The following is a 14274-nucleotide window of genomic DNA, read 5'->3' as shown; positions in this document are numbered from 1 at the left end:
ACCGCGCCTGACTCGTGTTATATACTCGTTGCCGACCGCAGTGCCGTATTTTGCCTGTTTACATATCTGTGTATTTGAATACGTATGCCTATACCAGTTTCTTTGGTGCTTCAGTGAAGTTATTATTAATGAGATGGAACCTAGATTAAAGAAGCTCCATTCAGAAAACAGACATCGAAAAGGACAGGTACATAAAAAACCTAAAGCTTTCCTTGAAACATACAGTAAATCTAAACATTTTTCGAGACTAAATCATCATCACTTATAACAATAACTGTACATAGAGCATCAACAAGGAATGGTATTAACGCTAAAGCAAAAACATCTAAAGAAGTTCGACAGAGTTTTAATTTAAAAATAGAATATGCTAAAAAGGAATTCAGAAAGAAATCTGAACACCTATTAGACAAAACAGAACACAATGTACTAGCAGTGACTATTTTAATTCCATACTGACCAAAGGATTGAACAATAAATTTCCGAATTTCGTATCATACAGAGACATACACTTGGTTTTACCTAAATACTCATTCAGAGGCATGTTACCTGATGCATGGACAGTTGTAACAAAATAAAATTTGTGGTAAGTCATACGAACGTCGACGCAACCCAGTGGTTAATGTTAAGCTAGAGAATTTTTCAAGATATCACTATTATGCGGTAGCATTTAAGTGCAAATATTGGAGTGAAAATGATAGATGGAAAGTACGGTTGGAGTTATTGAGTTCAAAATTACGCAATAGTAGTAACTGGAAGGATGCAAAGAATTCATAAAAGAGAATTTGTAGAATACTTAGAGCAAATAGATAGCGTACAACAGTAGTCTCAGAGATTGCAAAATAACAATGCCAGTAACAGTAATAATAATAATAACAATAATAACAATGGCAACAACAAATGGCGAAATGGAATAGGAGTAATAGCAACCAACAAACTAATAGGGGAAGAAACAATAGCAATGAACATTTTAATTAAAAGTGCAGGAATACCACACATCATAGACAACGGTGATAACACAATTCGCAGTTGGAGTAATAACGAAGAGGAAAACTTTTAGGCTTCCAAGGAATGGCTCGATCCCCAAAAAGGCATTTAGACAGGCCAGAAATAAAAGCTACTATGTTCGTTAGAATTAATGATAATAAGGAGCTATCTGAGGAACTTTTAGAAGACTAAGTAAGAATTAAGAATGTGAGATATGTTACACTGATTAGAAACGATGTGCAAACGTTAGACAATTTTCAAACTACAAGAGAATTCTCTGAAAGTGAAGTGTCGACTCATAATGTATGTTTTCTAGACAATGATCCACGATCTATTAATGCTAATACTTTAAATACGAACATTTTAGGTTAAGCTTTACCGTGACTTTTATTGATATCTGACTGAAATAACAAGATTACTGTTACCAGCAACTGTTTATTTATATACACAACGCGTTTCGAAGATTTAGTTCTCCATCATCAGGTGGATTTACATGTGGTAGTATGACCATACAAGTGCGCTCTGCTCCCCATAAACTACAGTGATACGCCTAGTGGCGTTGCGGGCACCTGACGTGGTAACAGAAGTATGTAAGGGGAGCAGACACGGACGGGGGCTCACCCTATCGAAGATATGGGCTGCAAATGGGGAAATTCACTGAGAGAAGCGACTTCGACAAAGGCTAGACTATTATTAGGCAGAGCCGGTGAACGATTATCTCGAAAACAGCGAAGCTGGTCGAATTTTGATGTGCTACTGTCTACGGAAATGGGTAGAAGGACAGTGAAACTACAATGCGGCACTAAATGGTTGGTTGTCCACGACTCTTCACAGAACGTGGGGTTCGGAGGCTTGCCTGCTCTGTGAAGGAGGATAGATAGTGATTTGTGGCATCTCCACCGAGAGAGTAGAACGCTGGTCCACGCACAAGTATTCGAAGCAGAATAAGGTTGTCGCTCTGCAGCGGAGTGTGCGCTGATATGAAACTTACTGGCAGATCAAAACTGTGTGCCGGACCGAGACTCGAACATTATTGCGAAGCACATCGTTCATCGTACATTGTTGAACATGTAGTTCCGACATCGTCAGTTACTGCTGCTGTTGGCACGAGGCCAGCGGGATTCGACCGTCGATCGATGGAAATGTGTTGGTTCTTCGGTTGGCTCAATTTTTTTTACACTAGGTCTATGATCATCTCCACAAACACCGGCATTGAGGTGAACGTCCGCTCGAAACATGCAACACGCCCCGGACGCTGGCTGGTGGGAGCAGTATCGTGCTATGGGAGACATTCTCATGCGCATGAGTTGGACATATGGTGGTAATGGAAGACAGGTTGAGAGCTGCGAACCATCTGCAGCACATCATGCTTGATGTCTTCCGCGATGGTGAGATCATATTTCAGCAGTGTAATTGTCCGTGTCTCGGAGCCAGAACCGTGCGACAGTGGTTTGAGGAGCATTGTAGTAAACTCACGTTGATGTCTCAGCGACCAAATTCGCCTAATTTGAATCGTATGGACCCCATCTGGGTTGCTATTGGGCGTCATCAACGCTTTCGCAAAACAGCGGCCTGTTATTTTGGCTAATTACGTGACCTGTTCGCAGAAATCTAATGCCACAAACCTCCACAAACCTACCAACAAGCTATCGGATACGTAATACGCAGAGTCAGTGTTGCATTTCGTTCCAAAGACGCAGAAGCAAGTTGTTAAACAGGTAGTCATAATATTTTGGCTCATCAGTGTACCTGTGTGTTGTGTTGTCATTGTGGTGTACTTTGTGGCATTCTCCAATGGTCATACGAGCCTGTGACCACAGGAGAGTTCCTTAAGTTATCCCAAAATCGTGACACACCACACACGTAAGTCATACCAGCACGTCTAAGTCCATCTGATGATGGAGATTTAAGTCTGCCAAATGCGTTGTGGATATAATTAAACAGTGATTTTAATTATATCAAACGGGGATTTACAAATAAATAACTTATGTTTTTGTCAGAAAAAGGGTTTGCTCCAGATAGAAAAACATTATTACACGAAGTTCAGGTTTAGTATTACGAGGAAATTTTTACCTTGTGATCGTTCTGAGTACTTAGTGTCACCTATTACTGATGAGAACATCTTGCCTTCATTTAGTATGGAAAATTTACCAGGTACTGCTAGTACAGAGCCTATGTCAGCGTTTCCTAACAATACCTTAATACCTGCTATCACTAATGGCAAATACTACGCTTTGTGTTTCCTAAGAATTTAAAATTGAAAACTGCTTTCTCTTGTTGGTAGGACTGTTATCGTATGTCACTGCTGTAGAAATGGAGGTTAGAACATCATTATATAACGTTAAGGATACTAGATCTACTACATATGATACACGTACTGATACTTATAGCAACTTCAATTATATCAAACATGGTTTTGCAAATAAATAACTTGTGTTTTGGACACAAAAAGAGTGTGCTCCAGATAAGAAAACATTATTAAATGCAGTTCACGTTTAGTATTATGAGGAAAGCAGCGAACCATATTGGTCCACTGTCTTGCGGCTGGGAGATTGGCAGATCTCCCCCCTAGTGCGCATTGGTGTAGCTAGCGCACACTTACTGACCAGAGATATTACAGATTGTGACATAGACATAATTTGAGACTTACGACAGTTTTAGAAAAGCCGTGTGCAAAAATCAATGTACACAACTCCAAATTGTTTTGATCAAAGGTACATTTCCTGAAACTTTCATAGACACATTAGATTCTTGGAGGTATATTGGCCTTTTGATGCCTGTAAGATATAAAAACGACGCACATCTGGCATTTTGCGGTTAAGAGACAAACAAAATAGTGCTTAATCGTAGTGAAGAAAATGTAGTAATCATTACCTTATAATGCGGTATTTTGTCGACAGGACTAAATTTTCTTATGTACCCAAGATGAGAGGCGGCATTAGAAATAGGGTAATGAAATGTTAATTCATATTAAGACTCAAAAGTAGTCTGAACATAGAAGATTATAACAGTCAATGAACCATTTTTATTTCCAAATTATTCTGAAAGGGGTCCTGCACTGATAGTGGTCTTTGTCAATTTATGTATTAAATTATATGAACGCGTAGTGTCCGTTCTTTCGTACATGTCAGCATGTCACCCTGTGTGTATGTATGTGACTTCAGAGTTATTTGATAATGAACATTTATGCGTGCTTGCCTTGATCATGATTAGATGATAGTGTTTCTTATTTGAAGTGCGGAATTGCCTGGTCATGTTAGTGTTATACATATTTCTGTTTATGATATTATGTATGAAGGTCTTGTCAGCGGAGATATGTTTCTGATTATGATGGCATCCTATTAATTACAACACGGAGGGATATATTCTTGTCTTTATTGTGTTATGTCCCTGGGGATCCCTTTGTAATGTGTTTAGGTTAGGCAAACCTTCTTGTGAACTGATTATGTTTGAGAGTTACTTTGTGATGTTTACTGAATACTGACTATTGAATCTTTTCTTTTTTTGTTACTAATATCTTTTTTGCACAAGTAAGAAATCTGTTACCTGACAACTTGACTTTGACTTGATTGCTTCTCTATCTAGTATTTACATTTCTTGATAATATAACTGAGTTTCTTGTGTGATGATTGTAATGATAAATAGTTGTCACGCACTTGGTGCTCCATAAGTTAAAGTATATTCTCGTAACAGTGTTAAATGGAAGTGTTCAAAATTTACTGAGAAATGTAAATTAACGTCAACAGGTTGAGTGTGCACTAGAGTCACGCATATAAGTTGACCAATAAACTAATGAATAATTCTATTAATATTCCAGGTTAGTGGAGCACTCTTTAAGAGATAATGCATAACTTTGATTGAGAAGTACATCTACATCTACATCTACATTTATTCTCCGCAAGCCACCCAACGGTGTGTGGCGGAGGGCACTTTACGTGCCACTGTCATTACCTCCCTTTCCTGTTCCAGTCGCGTATGGTTCGCGGGAAGAACGACTGTCTGAAAGCCTCCGTGCGCGCTCGAATCTCTCTAATTTTACATTCGTGATCTCCTCGGGAGGTATAAGTAGGGGGAAGCAATATATTCGATACCTCATCCAGAAACGCACCCTTTCGAAACCTGTCGAGCAAGCTACACCGCGATGCAGAGCGCCTCTCTTGTAGAGTCTGCCAAATGAGTTTCTTAAACATCTCCGTAACGCTATCACGGTTACCAAATAACCCTGTGACGAAACGCGCCGCTCTTCTTTGGATCTTCTCTATCTCCTCCGTCAACCCGATCTGGTACGGATCCCACACTGATGAGCAATACTCAAGTATAGGTCGAACGAGTGTTTTGTAAGCCACCTCCTTTGTTGATGGACTACATTTTCTAAGGACTCTCCCAATGAATCTCAACCTGGTACCCGCCTTACGAACAATTAATTTTATATGATCATTCCACTTCAAATCGTTCCGCACGCATACTCCCAGACATTTTACAGAAGTTACTGCTACCAGTGTTTGTTCCGCTATCATATACTCATACAATAAAGGATCCTTCTTTCTATGTATTCGCAACACATTACATTTGTCTATGTTAAGGGTCAGTTGCCTCTCCCTGCACCAAGTCCCTATCCGCTGCAGATCTTCCTGCATTTCGCTACAATTTTCTAATGCTGCAACTTCTCTGTATACTACAGCATCTTCCGCGAAAAGCCGCATGGGACTTCCAACACTATCTACTAGGTGGTAACCAACTTATTTTAATATGCTGCATGTAAGAAAGAATGTGACTGCTTGAGGGAGAAGGTAGTTAACTGAAATTGCCTGCAGATCATGAGAGGAGAATAACAAATAATTCATACACTTGATCCAATACAAACAATAGGCCACTGTGGAGGAATTTCACTTGAGATACTATGGCCAAACAGGTTCCAGCTGAGCGCCAGATCGTATGTCTTTCAGTAGCCAACCTCACCAAGATGAGTCTCGCCGCACATGTGATGCTACTGTGTCCTTCACCCTAAATCTGTGAAAAGTTTATTGATGTGTTATCAGAAACAGTGTTGTAATTGGAAGCTTATTCTGTAGCCCTACATGTATTACAAAACTATGACGAACCATTGTATAAAATATTACAGTTGTATCTTTACCTCCCCTCATTGAGGACTAATTTTTGCTATTATGGACACCACAACCAGTTAATAATCCATGACGTAAATTTTTTCATTTACCAAACAAATTGTTGTATGTATTATTCAGTGGTGAATGTAAATTCGCGTATCCAATCAGGCTTTTGAACAAGTGTTCTGAGACCATTATTTGTATGTTTGAGTAAAATCAGAAGCTATTCTTTAGTATTAATTTTTCTGAACTTTTTGTTAATGATGCAGATGACATTTTTGTTTTTTTGTGCGACTGGTTCCGGCGGAAGTTCGAGTCCTCCCTCGGGCATGGATGTTTGTGTTTGTCCTTAGGACAATTTAGGTTAAGTAGTGTGTAAGCTTAGGGACTGATGACCGTAGCAGTTAAGTCCCACAAGATTAAAAAAAAAAAAACAAAAAAAATTGCTTTTTAATTTTATTCAATCTTATGTGGGGCCACATATGCCATAACGTTGTTTGTTTGATAAGCTGATGTAACTTTATTTCAAAAGGCCACAGTGAGGCCATCTTTAGGTCCAGAGAGGGCGTGTTAAATAAAAGGCTCATGTCAGTGGAATAACTGAAGCAGAACATTTATAGTTACTTGCTTACAGGCTCGTTAGCAGCCTTATATTTAACTTCTGTCTCTTTTATACATTACTGAAGGATGTAAACCATCTTTTCTGTGACCATCAAGGCTATGTTGAGACCATGTTTAAAATCATTACAATATTTTTTCTATCTTGTGTTTCATATACAACTTTTTATAAAATTTGAGGACGTCCACACCCACATGCGTGTTCATTAAGGTCACAGTGAGGCCATACTTTATATTTATTTCCTATACTTTTCAGTTTAATAATGGACGTATGCCTTTTATATATGCCACTTTTTTATTTAATGGCTTTATATGACATTTTTATTAACAAATTCAGGCCATACCATTATCCTATTTCAGTATGAGTAATTTCCCTTGGAGAATATTTAAAACAGTTATTACATCTTTTTCAATTAAATGGTTCTTTTACGGCTTTTGTATTAATACCTCAACTTTCAGGCCATAATTTAGACTCATTTTCAGCGCAGATGACACTACTTATTGTTTGTTTAAAATAACTTCTACATTTTTTAACCTGATGACTTCTGTGTATTTATTTGTTATTTATTTATCGAATGGCACACATTACGAGTTTTGAATGACAGGAATAGCTATAAATATATACAGACTACTAAACTGTTACATACCAACATTTGAACACAGTGCTCCAGCATAACATAACACAAATGACGACAGCTACTGGTGAATATTAAGGTCTTCTATACATTTTGTCACACCACTTGTCACCGTCAGGAAATCTTCGAAAGGCCCTTGTTTGTTCTTCACTTACTTTCAGCTTGCTTTCAATGAGAAAACAAGTTCTATGAACAAACTGATGGTGTGGCTATGGGGAACCTATTAGGCACCATCGTAGCGAATTTTTGTGTGGAAAAATTTATAGAAGCTGCCCTTCAGATGATAAAGAAAAAACCCTTATGTTGGTTTCGGTACGTTGACGATACTTTCGGTATATGATCTCATGTAGAAAAAAAACTCTGAATTTCTGAATTTTCAGAGTGACATTAATTCTAATACGAATTTCACAACGGGAAAAGCGAAAGACGGTCAAATTTCAGTTTCAGTTTTACAAGCACTTAGAAAACCTCACAAGACTTCAGGGCATAAAGTCTACAGAAAGCCCACTAGCATAGATAGATACCTTCAGAGAAATTTCAGTCAAAAAGAGAAGTTATGAAAACATTGGTGGACCTCAGGAGGCATGTCCAAACCACAGAACCTGGAGGACAAGCACCAATATTTAAGACCTGCCTTTAGAAGAAACCGCTATTCTGACAGAGAGAGGCCGGCCGCGGTGGTTGTGGTGTCACCGCCAGACACCACACTTGCTAGATGGTAGCTTAAATCGGCCGCGGTCCATTTAGTACATGTCGGACCCGCGTGTCGCCACTGTGTGATCGCAGACCTAGCGCCACCACAAGGCAGGTCTCGAGAGACGATAGAGTACTCGCCCCCAGTTGTACGAGGAGATTGCTAGCGACCATACGGACGAAGCCTTCCTCTCATTTGCCGAGAGCCAGTTAGAATAGCCTTCTGCTAAGTCCATGGCTACGACCTAGCAAGGCGCCATTAGCCTTACCTACTTTGAGAGTTATAGTATAATTGTCTCAAGAAGAATGCTGTAGTCATCAACTAATAAAGTTAAGTATAAAGCAGTTACGTACTTTTCTTGCTACCATTCAATAGTTATCCTGTTCCAGAATTGACGCCCGTCGGCGTGTGTGTGTACGCGTGCCTTCCTTTCTTTCGGCTACCCGTCACTGTGGACTGGCTGCCTTGTCAGTCCACTTCAGTGGTCTAGCGGTTCTAGGCGCTCAGTCCGGAACCGCGCGTCTGCTACGGTCGCAGGTTCGAATCCTGCCTAGGGCATGGATGTGTGTGTTGTCTTTAGGTTAGTTAGGTTGAAGTAGTTCTAAGTTCTATTGGACTGATGACCACAGATGTTAAGTCCCATAATGCTCAGAGCCATTTGAACCATTTTTTGAACTGACAGAGAGGCAAACGGGGCACACTACACCAAAAAATGTAGAGTTTCTCATGAAAAAGCACCAACTAAAGGGAAAGTTTTCCTTCCTTTTGTGAAAGCTGTCAGAGACAGCATCAGGAAAGTACTCACAAAACATGGCATTGACACATTGTTCAGACCTATAAGATAGGTGTGCTAATATTCGAACACTGCAAACAACCTACGCCCGCCGTTTGCCACAGCAGGTGTATGTAAAATTTCGTGACCTTGCGGTCAAAAGTACATAGGAGATAAAACGCGAAGCATTAACACTCCCCTTAAGGAACAAAAGAGTACTGTGGCTTAGGACAGACAGATAAGTCAGTAATTACAAATCATGCACTGGGATCAGGGATTCAACAAATTCGTTTCTCTGATACTGTAGTTTTAGCATGATCAGATTAATACTACGCTAGGGTGCCCAGAGAGGACAAAACTTTCAAAAGCTCAATAATAACTTTAACAGAAAAGGAGAACGATTGAAATTAGTCAATTTGTAGGCCTTACTGCTAAATAAAACACACAAGCACCGCCTCTTCCACACTACAATTTTCATAACATATACTATCTGATGAAAAGTATCCGGACACCTGGCTGAAAATGACTTACAAGTTCGTGGCGCACTCCATCGGTAATGCTGGAATTCAATATGGTGTTGGCTCACCCTTAGACTTGATGACAGCTTCCACTCTCGCAGGCATACGTTCAGTCAGGTGCTGGAAGGTTTCTTGGGGAATGGCAGCCCCATTCTTCACGAGTGCTGCACTGAGGAGAGGTGCTATAGGATTTAGGTCAGGACTCTGTGCAGGCCAGTCCATTACAGGGCTGTTATTTTCGTGTAACCACTCCGCCACATGCCGTGCGTTATGAACATGTGCTCGATCGTGTTGAAAGATGCAATCACCATCCCCGAATTGCTCTTTAACAGTGGGAAGCAAGAAAGTGCTTAAAACATCAATGTAGGCATGTTCTGTGATAGTGCCACGCAGAACAACAAGGGGTGCAAGCCCCCTCCAAGAAAAACACGACTACACCATAACACCACCGCCTCCAGATTTTACTGTTGGCACTACACACGCTGGCAGATAACGTTCACCGGGCATTCGCCAAACTCACACCCTGCCATCGGATCGCCACATAGTGTACCGTGCTTCGTCACACCACACAACGTTATTCCACTGTTCAATCGTCCAATGTTTACGCTTCTTACACCAGGCGAGGCGTCGTTTGGCATTTACCGGCTTGATGTGTGGCTTATGAGCAGCCGATCGACCATGAAATCCAAGTTTTCTCACCTCCCGCCTAACTGTCATAGGACTAGCAACGGATCCTGATGCTGTTTGGAATTCCTGTGTGATGGTCTGGATAGATGTCTGCCTATTACACATTACGACCCTCTTCAACTGTGGTCGGTCTCTGTCAGTCAGCCGGCCGGAGTGGCCGAGCGGTTCTAGGCGCTACAGTCTGGAACCGCGCGACGCTACGGTCGCAGGTTCGACTCCTGCCTCGGACATGGACGTGTGTGATGTCCTTAGGTTTGTTAGGTTCAATTGTTTCTAAGTTCTAGGGGACTGATGACCTCAGCAGTTAAGTCCCATAGTGCTCAGAGCCATTTGAACCATTTTCTGTCAGACGAGGTCGGCCTGCACACTTTTGTGCTATCCGTGTCCCTTCACGTTCCACTTCACTATCACATCAGAAACGGTGGACCTAGAGATGTTTAAGAGTGTGGAAATCTCGCGAACAGTCGTATGACACAAGCGACACCCAACCACCTGACCACGTTCGAAGTCCGTGAGTTCCGCGGGGCGCCCCATTCTGCATCTCACGATGTCTAATGACTAATGATGTCGCTGATATGGAGTACCTGGCAGTAGGTGCCAGCACAATGTACCTATTATGAAAAACGTATGCTTTTTGTGGTGTCCGGATACTTTTGATCACATAGTGTAGTTACTTCGCCGCGATTCCGCTGTCTTAAGTAGGGATCCGATGACTTCACGAACTAAACGTTGCTTGCTTAGTTACAAAAAGTTTGGCTTATTGAGCTGGTTTGAGACTGTAAAAGCTTTCTGAATCGTTAAAACTTTCTACGGCGTCTGTAGCGTTACAAGACAAAACCCTAGGCAGAGAATTTTGTTTTGGACCACGGCTTATGCCCGTAAAAGAAATATCAGTAATAGCGCAAATACCGGCGCGAAATTCTGCATTCACGGATTATATTAACTCTTCTCCTACTTCGTTGAATGAGGAACGGATGACTTTGACGGTCGGCATGGAATCTGCCCCGCTAGTTACGCTACGGTAAGTAATCCCAATCTGCTTTCCACTGATGTCTGCTGAAAGTTGTCTGTTACTTTTGACAACTCACATATAATAAGTTTATTATGTGGCTACTACTCGTGAGCAGTCTTAGCTTTCATATCTGCGTCCTTCGATCGACCTCCGTATATTCAGTGCTGCGTCTGCTATGCTAGTTTATCTGCCTAAGTCCTTTGAGGAGACAACGGCCTCGACTAATGGGAAGCGATGGTGCCGAGACGCTCCACATGGCTTGCGAATTTGAATGCGGACAAAGTGCTCTTCTTCATGTTTATTATGTTCAAGAACTTTCCTGAGTGAAAGTGTGCTTTTGCTTTTATGTGATGTGTTGTGCTAATGAACGTGGTCGCATTGAATTACACTGCGAAAGAAAGATAGCTATGCATGAAACCAGCTACAGGTATGTATTGGCGATGTTACAGTCAGAATTGTATACAGCACTTCTCCATCCTTCTACTCCGAGGTACAACGTAACATGTTGCTACGATTTCGTGCTTGACGAGGCGCATTGGAATATTGAGGTGTCTTAGATACTGATCTCGAATGAACACCAGAGTGATAATCACTGTAATGATTGATGTGGGACAGAGTCCGTTCTGTTTTATACTATATTCGATTCGTGATCTGGCCGAGAGATCCTAGGCGCTTCAGTCCGGAACCGCGCTGCTGCCACGGTCGCAGGTTCGAATCCTGCCTCGGGCGTGGATGTATGTGATGTCCTTAGGTTAGTTCGGTTTAAGTAGTTTTAAGTCTAGGGGACTGATGACCTCAGATGTTAAGTACCATAGTGCTTAGAGCCATTTGAACCATTATGATTCGTGATCAGGTTTGGCAAGCCAGTATTTCATTTGATAAATCTTTTCGTAGGTCACATGTTTTTCCGATCTATATTATAGAACAGATCTTTGTATTACTGTGTCGGGGGCATCACGTGGGTCATATAATACTAACATTACGGTTTTGTATAAAATCTTTGTATTCTTGGGATCCAACAATAATTGCAGGTAGGGAGAATGTCATATGTTCATTTCCGTCTCATTCCTTTATCACAACAGTTAAATGAAATATATTTTGTTGTGATGGTGACACTGAGCAACCACGAGGCTTAATACCGATATTCTAGCATTAGTAATGAAAGAAACGATCTATTGCCTTTAACTCATCAGTAGTTCCATCAGAACCACTGCTGTCCTCACATGATTCATTCAACTCTTTAATAAATTATTTTCAGAACACGAAAGGCAAGTTTGCCTAGAGAACTTCAGGGCAGCAGCTGCTTCGTCATCCTGATTATACGTTTTGTGATAATGTTACATCACCAGCTCACAAGAAGCTATAACAGATTTATAACTGAATCCACGATTTGATGCGTACATCTTGGCGATTATAGCGTTCACTACTACAATTAATGGCTGTTGCACTTGCATTTTCATTTAACATTTTTCACAGACACCATTCAGGCCGAAGCAACAGACACAGGATAGAGCAGTATAGAGAGGTGCTTCAAACCAGGATTCTGACAGAAGAACACAACAATACCAACACTGTTCTTCATTATTTCGTTTGGAAATAAATTTTTCTGTCATACATTATATGGCTTAGCACATGCTCTATTTCAGTAACAATATTCTCCCAAGAATGTGTTTATAACAACGGGAGTACGCTCAGCACAGTTATCCCGTTCTCCTCATTCATGCATCTGTTAGTCGGATTTCTGGCTAGATGGTATGACGATGCGTACGCTAATTCCACATTGTGGTCAGTCACTGCTTAATCCGAATTGAGACTAACAATCCATAAACACTTTTCTTCAGTTTTCCGTAAATTGGAAAATATTTTCTCGCTATTACACCATAAATTTTGACAGCCTTAGCATCTTTGAACATTTGAGCCTCTGAACCCGAAGATGGGTTTTACACGTTCGCCCACATAACTCATCATGCAATCAAAAATGTATGCACCTACTCAAGATCTAAACACGTGATCATAATCGAAACTAACTATATCTGTAAGGTATTAAATGGATTCCTTAGGTGAAAACATCACCCACTGTCACAAATATTAGTTCCTACTTCGAAACATTACACAATTGTGTACATTCTGAAAGTGTAAGTGGTATAAGAAAGTGCCTATTTATGTTAAAAATGTTACTGTATCCTTATAAACTCCCCATCAGAGTCGGTATTTTTTTCCAACAATTTAATAGTGTACCAGAAAAAAGTATTTGGCGATAATGAACCAGATGGCAAGGTCGTAAGACACGGGTTCCATTCGGGAGGAGGGCGGTTCGAATACCCTCCGTTTATCCAGCCATATAGGTTTTCCTCGATTTACAAAATCACTTATGGCAAATACCGAGACGATTTCTTAAAAAAGAGACATATAGTTTTATTTCCACACCTTTTCTCAAACCGAACCTGTACTCCGTCTCTAATGACCTTGTAGCGTACGAGATACTAAACTTCTTAGCCTTCTTCCTCTATTTGCCGTGCAGTGCATATATAACTGGACATACCAGCATATGTGTTTTCTACGTAACCTTCAATCAGTATTTATCATCTGAATCCAGTCGTCGCAGTTCCTATGCACTTATTTCATGTCTGTGTCACTGCGCAAGTAGCGCAATGTGCCGCCGTGAGCGGTGTGCAGTTCTTAATTAAGTGTGTAGGTGGGAGGGGAAGGCCATGCGAAAAGTTATGAGCCATGCTCATTACACAGCGGAAATGAAGTCTGGAGCCACACCTGCTGCCCGCCCAGTTCTTCGACGGAAGATTTTTCTCCGTTGTGCCAGTCTTAGCTTTGGCGCTCAATTAATGCCACTGTACGGAATGTGTACGAGCAGAAGGTTGTTCACAGAGTGCAAAAACACTGTTATACAATTTAAATCATTTGTTTAGCAGTGCTGTCAAACCACTTCTAGGACTAGCAAGCGGATTTTGTAAAAATACATATTTACATCTTAACTATGTCTTATCTACCTGTAATAGGGCCAGTAGAATATTTGCCATAAGGAAATGAAGAAAAGCAACTGAAGATGACGAAATAAAATCGCATTTTGTGACTGAAGGCAGACTGTGTTCCATATATTTTAGTTCCCTTAGCAGCTGATGTAGAACGTGGGATAATCGTTGTACAACGAGCTTGTGATTGGTACCACAAGGTGGTTAACAGATTAAGCGTAGAGTAATTTGTTTTATATCTTCGGACACACGAATTTTTACT

The sequence above is a fragment of the Schistocerca serialis genome, chromosome 3, assembly GCF_023864345.2.
Source record: "Schistocerca serialis cubense isolate TAMUIC-IGC-003099 chromosome 3, iqSchSeri2.2, whole genome shotgun sequence".
Lineage (NCBI taxonomy): Eukaryota > Metazoa > Arthropoda > Insecta > Orthoptera > Acrididae > Schistocerca > Schistocerca serialis.
This window is presented reverse-complemented; position numbering follows the sequence as displayed.